This window comes from Arachis hypogaea, chromosome 19 (genome assembly GCF_003086295.3).
Source record: "Arachis hypogaea cultivar Tifrunner chromosome 19, arahy.Tifrunner.gnm2.J5K5, whole genome shotgun sequence".
Classification (NCBI taxonomy): domain Eukaryota; kingdom Viridiplantae; phylum Streptophyta; class Magnoliopsida; order Fabales; family Fabaceae; genus Arachis; species Arachis hypogaea.
The window spans coordinates 143203740-143215889 of NC_092054.1; the positions used below are offsets into that span (position 1 = coordinate 143203740).

Consider the following 12150-nt stretch of genomic DNA (forward strand, 5'->3'; position numbering starts at 1 on the left):
AAGACAAGAACAGTTGGCAATGCCAGCTATGCATGCGGTGGGTGCAAAGGACAAAAAAATATTAAAGAGTATATATCCTCTATCTATCAATCTATCTATATTTCTGATCCCATGTCACAAAATCCCCGCCGCTTGCGGCCACTGAAGAACACATTGTTTTCCCTTTAAGAACCCCGCAAAGTTTGCTTGGCTGCCACCTCAATCCATAGAAACAGATTGCTCGCAAGATTAGATATGCATATGCCCTTCGATGAAATTACCCTATTTTAAACACACTGCTTTCTTTGAGTTGATTGATTGTAGCCCCCTTTCCCTAGCCCTTTACTGCATTCACTTTGGACAACTAGTTTTTAAAAATCCAATTTTCAAACCAAATATTTTAACAAAAAATCCACTTTTAAAACCAGTTTTTAGAAATTCAATTTTCAAACCATAATTTTTTTAAAAGTAAAATTAATACTAAAGTCATTTTAAAGTGTATAGGTTCATTACAACTAGAATTTGGTTCTTTATAAATCTAATGACAATAGCTAATCTATGTAACATTTAATCATTCTCAAAATATCAAAAGAATACTACCAAAAAATCTCTCTAAAATAACAACCACAAAGTATCAAAAGATGTCAAGTTATCAACAAAATCATCAAACAACCACAACCTTTGAGGAACAAGACAGCAGAACAAGACAGCATCAGTGTTTAAATAAAAAATTCATATAAATTATAATTTAGATTTGATCAATCTGAAATTTTATAGGATAAATTATAAATTCATATAAACTAATTATGGAATAATGATCTTCATTCTAATTGTGGACAACAGGTCAAAATGAGGCAACCAAGCTTATGGAAATAGATATTCTTTCAAACATATTTTCTTCGACAGCTACAGCTGAAACTATACTACTGAAATTTTACACTAAAAGCATTGGTTTCATCTAAACTTCTATGGTGCATTCAACATTTCAGGCATCATTATCTAATATCTAAACACAACCTTGAACATTATTCATAAGTTGCTCTAATTATGCAATACTTATCTTTAGCATGGAAGTTACAATCCACATCCATTTAAAAATTACCATGATATGAACTAACAGATTCAATTAGCCCTCTGTTTCTATTATCATTAACATAAAAAAATAAGTTATAGTCAGCATAAATTTAGCATCCTTCACTATAAATGTGCATTGCTTCAATCTAATAGTCCAGATAAAATAAAAGCAAAACATGGTATAAACTAGCAAGGACAATATTCGATCTCAAGGCCTAAAGATGAGACACAGAGGAAGAAGGAATATGTTATCTCATTCATACCCTGTTTCTATAATGTCATTATCCAATATCCATATATTTCATTAATGAAATCCATTTGTCCACAAAACAAAGGCGAAAAACAAAATTGGTAGATCATTGAATTCTCACAAGACATGAAATGATTTAGTGTTTTACAGATGATGGCATTTGGCATTATTTCAATTCATTGGAAAAACTGAAATAGAAATGCTTAATATTCTTAGTAACTAAAATGCATTGATAAAGAAAATGCAGTTGATAAACTTTAATGCTTAGAGACATAGTCACAATCAATTTCTTAGCCAAAGTTCATCTTAATTCATCTTAATTTGGTTCATTAATAATTTGAACCGCCAAAAAGAAACTATATGAATATATGGACTTATATATATATGAACAAAACTAGAAAACTAAAACTTTATAGGTGTGAACGGGGCTAATGAAGTGGTTGGTGGGGCCATTTACTTAGGAATTTTGGGTGCACTTGAGACAAGCAATCTCAATTCTCAAACTTTCGGTGTGTTGTGTGCAATGATCTTTAACTGTTAATTCCTTCTCCCAACTGTTATATAGCACACCATCTTTGGCTTCTTTTACTCTACTCTACTCTACTCTCTACTCTCCACTTTCTTCCTTATTTCTATCAATTTCTTTTTTGTTTCCAACTCAATTTCACATTCTCCATACAAAGTAACTACATTACTATTTATTGATTCTCAACTATCCTTAAGCTTAATCTTTCATATCCTTGGTTCTCTTATCACTTTTTATCATTTAATCTCAGCCCCAAGTATTTGATTAGCATTCAATCATCACAATATAAAATCACATATTCAAAAGATCAATTAAACATTCGCCACAACATAATCAAGCACAAATCAAACTAATATATCAAACTCAACCAATACAGCTTCATAATTTCAATTTATATATCATATGATTGAGCTTCTAACTACCCTAATCCTTATTCTTAGTAGTTGATTTCTCTTAGTATAATTCTCTTGGTCTTAAATCACAAAGAACCTGGAAATTAATCAACTAATTAACCAAAATTAATCAAACTTAATAAAATAAAAAGAAAAATGGACAAAAACCTGGAACAGAGAACTAGAACAGGGGCTACTACTTGATTTTCTCTATAAATATACGTTTGGATTTAGCTAACTTGTTTGTAACTATACATTTTAAGAATACTTGGCCAAGTTAAATGAATAATATAAAACAATGGTAGGGTCAATTTTACATTAATCTATATATATGCTTACAAGTAACAAGAACATAAGAAAAACACCTACTTGTAACATAGGATGGTAGTGAAGTCACAAGATATGGAAGCTGTGATATGTTTAAGAACTAATAACCAGAGTACAAATGAACTAGATATGTCACATATATGGTATACAATAAATCAAGTGCTACTTCATCCTAACCTTTTGATGTTATCAAATAGTGATCTGCTAGAGTGAAGACTCAAAGAATCCAGATGAAGTATGATTGGCCCTGATTCATCACCTTTATCTGGGATACAAATAATGATCAAGTTTCAATGAAGACTGAATACATGAAACATTAGAAGAAAAAGAATTTAGAAATGAGAGAATGGACAAGAGAGATTAAAATATAACAATAAAAAGTCAAAACGATGATAATTTTTCAAGCTCTCTGCAGGTTAAGTTGAATCATTACAAGGCAAGAAAAAGCTACTTGATGATGGGGAAATTAATCTCCAAATATTGAAACTAAAATAGCTTCACAAAACATAACATTAAAGTTAAACCTACAAGAGAAGCACATCTAATATCTACATAAAATACACATGAAAACAATGACATGCAACCAAATAGGGTAATATAGTAACAAAAGCAATTTAAAATTTACCAATTACCCCAATTTTGTACTCCCGACAGATATCTATCAGATCTTTCATGGAATTGACAACCTCAGATATCTGTCACCCATTACAGGAGGCAAATGATGAGAAAGCTTGATTAGATAATAATAATAATAAACTTATAAAAAAAACTCTAAGTAGATTTAAGTGGCCATGGATTTGTTACTCCCACATTTTTGTAGGAGCATCATTAACTTGCATCAAAATAATTATAAAATATACCCCATTTTTTTTGAAAAATTTACTAATTAGATTTTGACCCCTCAAATTATTGATTTTTAACTTTTCTTCCTTTCCCTTTTTTTGGGTACGAGAAACTGAGAGAGATGAGCATCAACCAGATTGAAGCCTTTTTTTCCTTCCCTAACTCTGCTCTCACTCTCCCCTTCCCTTAGAGTTCTTGGAAAACCCTAACTCTGCCCTCCCTTTCTTTTTGATTTCAGATACAGGGTTTTTATCCAACTTCAATCCCTGCCATTCTCATCCTCTTCCTCTACTGCAAATTTCTGTGACCTGCTTCCGCCGCCGCGCCACGCCTCCGCCGCTGCCGCCCCCTGCTTCTGTATGTTCTCCAATTTTTCGACTGCATAGCAAATGCTTTGCTGATAATCTATTTCCTGTCTCCTTACTTTTGCAGCCTTCCCCAATTAAATCTTGGTGATTAATTTACTATTATCGTCGTATATTCTTCACTGAATTCCATATTTTCGTGAATCGTCCTCCTAAAAAATTATGTCTCTTGATGGCATGCTATCTGAGGATTTGGAGATAGATGCAATGATGCATTTCTTTCTTGGCTAGAGACTAGAGTAGACTGACCGTCAGATAGGCAACTATGGAAAGGATAGCATATAGAAAACTGTCCTTGTCCTCCATTTTAATTGAATAGTTTGTGATATATGTGTGTCAAATTCTCTTTCATGAAGTATGGCAACAGATAGGAGTGCACTAACGCTTCTTACAATTTGTTTTGCATTAGGTTTTGGCTGCTGGCCGTCAACTTGCAAAGAGTCTGGAGTTGCAATCTCTAAATGATTTAGGTTTTTCTAAAAGATATGTGAGATGTTTGCAGGTACACTACTTAAATCTGGCCATGGATTCTTTACTCCCACATTTTTGTAGGAGTATCAATAACCTTCATAAAAATAATTACAAAATATACCCCTTTTTTTTTGAAAAATTTACTAATTAAATTTTGACCCATCAAATTATTGGTTTTTAACTTTGTCCCATTTCTCTTTTATTTTCAGATTCAAAGGCATTTAGAGAAGAGAGATCTGTTAGGGTTTCTCTCTTTATCAATTTCTGCTAGCATTTTCAATCCCCCTCTCTCTCTTCCTCTTCGCCTACTCCAAATCTCAATATCTTCCTCTTCCTCTCGCTGCCGCAACCTGCGCCCGCCGCCGCGCAACATACTGCTGCCGCGCAACCTGCCCCCGCCGCGCAAGACGAGAAACTGAGAGAGATTAGAGTTCTTGGAGAGCATCAACGAGACTGAATAAATCTCCTTCTGAAATAGAGTTTCTGAGTTTTCTCCTGAGTTTTTTTCTGCCGTCGCATCTGACTTTTTTCTATTTTGTTCTGTTGTGTTCTGTCAAACAACTTTCGAGTTTTCTTCTGTTTTATTCAAACCGAACCCTTAGTTTTGGATGTGCTCTAATTTTGAACCATTGCATAACCCAGTTTTTTAGGAAAGATGAAAAGGTATAGAACTACAGATTTTAAAATCTCTCAATGTTGAACTCTTCATTTCAACTGATCCTGCTGTAAGTTTCTTTCTCACTGTGGTTCAAGACGATTTTGGCTATTTACTCAAAATTTTTCTTATGTCCTTTTCTTATACGGTAGTTACCCAATAGGCACCCGTTAACAGATTAGTATTTGCAGCGACGGGACATGGGATGCTGAGAACCTCGCGGATGAGCTCCGGTTCCAGCTGAACACACTGACGGCGACTCCCACAAAATTAGGTCTTGCTCTTCATTCACTCCTTTCTTGGCAACTCCATTGTCTTTCCTCAATGTATGCTTCTATGTCCGATTTCAATTTGTGATTAACAAGAGTTGGGTGCTTTGCTTTATTCCACTGCCAAATTCTTGACGCCCCTCTCCAATGCTTCTTTGTCATTGTTCCTAGTCTCACCCTCGTTCCTCTCAAATCGAATCATCTGGTGGCGACAGAGTACCAAACCAGGGTTGAGTGAGTCTCACTGTCTCTGGCACTCAAGATAATGCAGAGATTTTCGAGAAAAATATTGCTTTCTTCAAAAGAGTTAATTTTTTTCAAATTCCCTTGACAGATTCATTAACAGTTATTAGACATGAAAATACACTATCCCAGCTGTTTTCTACTAGTTTTGAGGTGTGTTCACCACATTCACTACCACTCAATCATAAGTCCTCAGAATTTGATAATAATAGCAGCTGCATCAGCAATGCTGCGTCAAAAGACCATTTTGGCCTTATTCGCCTTCAATGTAGTCCAGAAAAGGATGTAAATGATGAAAGCTACAATGAGTTTGCCTCTGATGTGGAAAAAGTTTATAGAATATTGAGAAAATACTATTCTAGGGTTCCCAAATTGGAGCTTGCTTTGAAAGAACCTGGAATTGTTGTGAGGCCTGGATTAACTGAGTGTATCTTGAATAGATGTGGCGATGCTAGAAATTTGGCATATAGATCCTATGCATGGGTTCTAAGCAGTCCGATTATCAACACAGTCAAGAAGTTTACAAAGCTATGATTAAGGTTTTGGGCAAAATGCAGCAATTTGGAGCTATTTGGGCACTAATTGATGAAATGAGGCAAGAGAATCCTATGTTAATTTCTTCATAAATGTTTGTTATTCTGATGAGGAAGTTTGCTTCTACAAGGATGGTTCAAAAGGCTATTGAAGTATTAGATGAAATGCCCAATTATAAATGTGAGCCTGATGAATATGTTTTTGGGTGTTTGTTGGATGCATTGTGCAAGAATGGTAGCATTAAGGAAACCGCTTCACATTTTGAGGACATTAGATATCGATTTCCTCCAACCATCAAACATTTCACTTCCTTGTTATATGGTTGGTGTAGAGAAGGAAAACTTATGGAAGCAAAACATGTGATGGTGTAGATGAAGGATGCAGGCATTGAACCGGATATGGTTGTTTATAACAATTTGCTTTGTGGTTATGCTCTAACTGCGAAAATGGGAGATGCTTATGATCTTTTGAAGGAGATGAGAAGGATAGGTTGTGGACCAAATGCAACCTTGTACAGAATTTTGATCTAGTCACTATGCAAACATGAAAAATTGGAGGAGGAAATGCGGTTATTTGTTGAGATTCAGAGAAATGGCTGTGATGTGGATGCCATAATCTATACAACATTGATTAGTGGGTTTTGCAAGTGAAAAAGGTTGGAGGAGGTTATGAGCTTTTGGATCGGATGATACAACAAGGCCTTGTGCCAAATCAGCTGACTTATCATCATCTCATGTTGGCCCATAAGAAAAAGAAAGAACTAGAGGAGTATATGGAACTCATGAATGAGATGCACAAGAGATCAAGGAAGGTGTTCGGCTTTGGAATGAAATGGAAGCAAGTGGGCTTAGTCTAGGCATTAACACCTTTGTCATGATGATTAATGGCTTTCTTAATCAAGCTTGTCAGATTGAAGCTTGTGAACATTTCAAGGAGATGGTTGACAAAGGAATTTTTACTATACCTCAGTACGGTACATTGAAGGAGTTGATGAATTCCCTTTTAAGAGCTTAAAAGCTTGAACTGACTAAAGATACTTGAAATTGTATCACATCTACCAAAGGGTGTAAGCTGAATATGGATGCATGGACAATATGGATTCATGCACTCTTTTCAAATGGGCATGTGAGGGAAGCTTGTTCCTTTGGCATAGACATGTTGGATCAGGGGTTAATGCCACAGACAATTTGCGGTAGAGATCACTAAAAGGGTGAGGAAAATGGCTGCTGATCAAAAGATCAATTTCAAGATGTACAAGCGGAGAGGAGAGAGGGACTTGAAAGAAAAAGCAAAGGAGAAAAAGGATGGGAAGAAGAGGAGGGCTAGGCAACGCCATTGGGGTGGAAGCCGTCAGAAATCTAACACATTATAAATTTCACTAATGAAGCTTGACATACATTCTAGAGGTTTTTCAAACGAGACTCTCATTTTGGACCAAAATTTGGTGAAGCAATTTAATTGGATGAAAATTAATGATGTTATTTTGGTTTGATTCAAGGCATGATCGAAGACATAGGAGAAGTTGCTTCGATCTTTGAGGTATCAATTTCTATGTTTTACTTAATGCCTTTATGGGTAGATATTGAGGCAAGGAGTGGTTTGCATTTTAAATTTGACAAAGGTTTATGAATGCAATTGAATGCTTTATATTAAGCTTATTATTACTTTTTTTTTTGGTGTGAAAAAGGGCTTGTATCGTAGCATCGTTAGTATTGTATTACAGATTATTTGTTGAAATTTTTTAATATATATTGCTTTTTTTTATTACTTCTCTAACAGAGGATATGACCATCCACTTCACCATATCAGTGCTATTAAGTACATTGCTCATGGGCAATTTGAAGAGGAACTTCTGAGATTCCTGCAGCATTGTGCAATATTGATTCAGGGGTTCTGGATTGCAAAAGCGCATTGCTACCTCTTAAAAGGTGAAATTAAATGCTTCACTTGCTTCTTGTACATTATGCTCTGATTGTACTTTAGTGTTTTTGGCAGCAACAAATTTAAAATATTCTCTATTTAGGTAAATAAAACCATGAATAACAAACGCACCAAAAAATAGAGTTTAAACTTTTCTCTGTATTTGATTTGATTGTATAACTATTGCATTGTGTTATTTACATATGTACAAAATTAGTGGGATCAAAATTGCTTTATGTTAAACATAGTCTCTATTGGGATAATATGTTCAAAAGGGTTGTCCTAGTCTTAATCATGCTCCTAAATAAGAGCTCTAATTTTTTCTCATTGCTTTCAAAATCTCCAAAGCCTCCAATTACTCATTTCCTGCTTTCATGTTCGAACCATCAGCACCTGCCTTTAAAATGATGTTCAAAGCTGCATTCACCAATTGCAACTCATTGCAATTTTCCGTGTTATCTTCAGATGCAATCACTCCCTTATGCATCAACTTGTTCATCCATTTGGTTGCCTTTGACTTCGACGCTAGACGAGTAAAAAATATATGATGTTATTTTCATCCAATTAAATTGCTTCGCCAAATTCTGGTCTAAAATGAAAGTCTCGTTTGGGGAACCTCTAGAATGTATGTCAAGCTTCACTAGTAAAATTTATAATGTGTTAGATTTCTGCCGGCTTCCACCCCAATCGCGTTGCCTAGCCCTCCTCTTCCTTCCATCCTTTTTCTCCTTCGCTTTTTCTTTCAAGTCCCTGTCTCTTCTCCGTTTGTACATCTTGAAACTGATCTTTTGATCAGCAGTCATTTTCCACACCTTTTCAGTGATCTCTATCGCAAATTGTTTGTTATATAGTTTTCGCAGACCACGCATTAGCTTGATAGAAGTATCCGGATGTGGCATTAACCCCTAATCCAACATGTCTATGCAGAAGGAACAAGCTTCCTTCACATGCCCCTTTGAAAAGAGTGCATGAATTGATATTGTCCATGCATCCATATTCAGCTCACCATTTAGTAGATGTGATACAATTCCAAGTATCTTTAGTCAGTTCAAACTTTTGAGTTCTTAAAAAAGAATTCATCAACTCCTTCAATGTACCGTACTGAGGGGTAGTAAAAATCCCTCTGCCAACCATCTCCTTAAAATATTCACTTGTCCGTTATGCATAAGAGGATTTGAACATAATCTAATTAAAGAGAAAGCATGTTCACTTGTCCCTTATGCATCAATCAACTTGCTCATGTTTGCTATGACTTTCCTTAGAATATTAAGATCTTGATGCTCAAAATATGCTTGTTTCGATACTTGAATCTTCCTTGATCCTTCTAAGAGCAGTTCAAATGTCATAATGAACGTGATATCATGTGCATCATTTTCTTCATATTCATAAAATTTCTACCAAACATTACTGGCTTTTGTTTTCTCTTCTATTTCTCTATATTACATATTAAACGAACTCATTATAATTTCATTTCATATTCAATTTTTCCCTTTTCGGTTTCTAAATTTTAGGGTATTAAATATACAAATAGTTTTTCAAAAATAATATGTATATATCAAATATCAACTACTAAATTAGTACAAAATACATATTAAAAATATAAAACACATATCATGCATATTTTTTGTGTGCATGGTTGATATTTTTATTTTATTTACAAAAATATTATGTGCACACTAAAAATCAGTGATCATGTATTTATGTATATATATATATATATATATATATATATATATATATATATTGTATTTTTATATTTATATTAATAATTAATTGAATGACGTTTTTTTTTTATGTACACCAGGTACCTTTGTTTTTGTTTATTCTAATTTCCTTTTTTTTTATTTCTTATAAAGGCCCAATTTTCTAATCTGGCCAAATTCTATCTATTAATTGTTCCTGTGGGAAGCAGAGATCAAAGCCTGATTATGAAGCAGGCCTAGGCCTACCAAAAATATTCAAATTATTTATTTTTGATACTTTATAGAAAAGAAATCTACACATAAACTAAGCCCATAAAATCCGGTCCAATAAAAATGTCATAATAATAATAAGTTGAAGACGACCCATCACAAAAAATATAGAAGACCACCATAGTCTCTTAACAAAAATACAAGGAGCATAATCATGCACAAAAATTTATTAGAAAAAAAGAAAGTAAGACAAGATAATAGTATAAATTGTTGTAAAATAAATAAGAAAAATGTAATAAAATAAAGTATAAATAGAAAAAATGCTACTATCAATATTTACCAATACTATTATACTACTATAAAGATAATATATTAATATTATATTAGTATTCTATGAAGAGGAAAAGTAAATGAGTGCTTTATTGTAGAAGAAAAGAGAGAGAGAGAGTATTTTCTTTATTATTGCTGTGTCTCATACGTTAGGCTATGAAGCCTTATTTATAATTATACAAGATTAGCTTTTTTAAGCTTTGGAAAGGATGGCACCGTCTACATTAAAGGTTTGTATTATCCAAGCACCTTTTAATTGGATAAAGGGTTGGTGGTCATCCATACTGTAACACTCCTCCTTGGATGACTATTATGAATATGCCTCATTAAAACCTTACTAAAGAAAACTCAATGGGAAAAACTTTAGTGAAGGAAAAAGAGTACAATATTCTTTGTGATTGGGACTGCCTCATTAAAAACCTTGTCAAGAAAAACACAATGGGAAAAAACCTGACCAAGGAAAAAAGAGTACAATCTCCCCCTCTTGCCAACATTTAATATCTCAAAATCGGCGCATCCCAATCTCATGTACCAATCTTTCAAAGGAGGATTTTGGGAGTGACTTCGTGAACAAATCTGCCAGATTGTCACTTGAGCGGATCTGTTGGACATCAATTGTCCCCTGATTTTGAAGATCATGAGTGAAGAAGAATTTGGGAGAAATATGCTTTGTTCTATCACCTTTAATATATCCGCCTTTAAGTTGAGCAATACATGCTGTATTATCTTCAAACAGGACAATTGGAGCTATCTTTTGGTCAATCAGTTCACATGATGATAGGATATATTTGATCAAACTCCTGAGCCAAAAACACTCGCGACTTGCTTCACGTATCGCGAGTATTTCAGCATGATTAGAGGAGGTTGCTGCTATCGTCTGTTTTGTGGACCTCCATGATATAGCTGTACCACCATATGTGAACAGATATCCTGTTTGAGATCTCCCTTTATGTGGATTAGACAAGTAGCCAGCATCTGCATAGCCAACTAGTTGTGACTTAGATCCATAGGGATAAAACAATCCCATATCAACCGTTCTATGAAGATATCGAAAGATTTGTTTGATTCTGCTCCAATGTCTTCTAGTTGGAGAAGAACTATACCTTGCTAGTAAGTTTACAGCAAATGATATATTGGGTCGTGTATTTTTAGCAAGATACATTAGCGCTCCAATAGCACTAAGATATGGTACTTCAGGACCAATGATATCTTCATTTTCTTCCTTAAGACGGAATTGATCTTTTTTCACATCCAAAGATTTTACGATCATTGGAGTACTTAATGGATGTGACTTATCCATATAAAATCTCTTCAAGATTTTCTCTGTGTATATCGCTTGATGAATAAAGATCCCAGCTTTTGTATGCTCGATCTGCAGGCCGAGACAAAATTTAGTCCTTCCAAGATCTTTCATCTCAAACTCTTCTTTCAGAGTTTTTTATAATTGTTGAAATATTTTCAGGAGTTCCAATGATATTTAAAGCATCAACGTACACAGCAATTATTATGAATCCAGATGCAGATTTCTTTATGAAAATGCATGGGCAAATATCATCATTCTTGAATTCATTTTTGGCCAGATACTCAGTAAGACGATTATACCACATTCGTCCAGATTGCTTTAGATCATATAAAGATCTTTGCAATTTAACTGAATATAATCCCTGTGAATATTCATTGGATGGTTTAGATATCTTTAGTCCTTCAGGACTTTCATATAGATATCTCGATCTAATGAGCCGTATAAATAGGCTGTTACCACATCCATTAAATGCATATACAGTTTATGATATACAGATAAACTGACCAAATAACGCAATGTTATCGCATCCACTACAGGGGAATACGTTTCTTCATAATCTATACCGGGCCTTTGTGAAAAATCTTGTGCCACAAGTCGAGTTTTATAGCGCACAACTCCATTTTTCTCATTTCGTTTTCTCACAAATACCCATCGGTATCTAACAGGTTTTACATCTTCTGGTGTACGGACTACAGGTCCGAAGACTTCACGTTTTGCAAGTGAGTCTAATTCAGCCTTCATGGCTTCTTTCCATTT

The 12150-nt window shown here is 34.4% G+C and overlaps 1 pseudogene; it reads left to right on the forward strand.

Moving 5' to 3' along the window:
* Positions 1-5206: 5206 nt before the first annotated feature.
* On the forward strand, positions 5207-7314 carry LOC112779905 (putative pentatricopeptide repeat-containing protein At5g65820; annotated as a pseudogene).
* The last annotated feature ends 4836 nt before the right edge of the window (positions 7315-12150 follow it).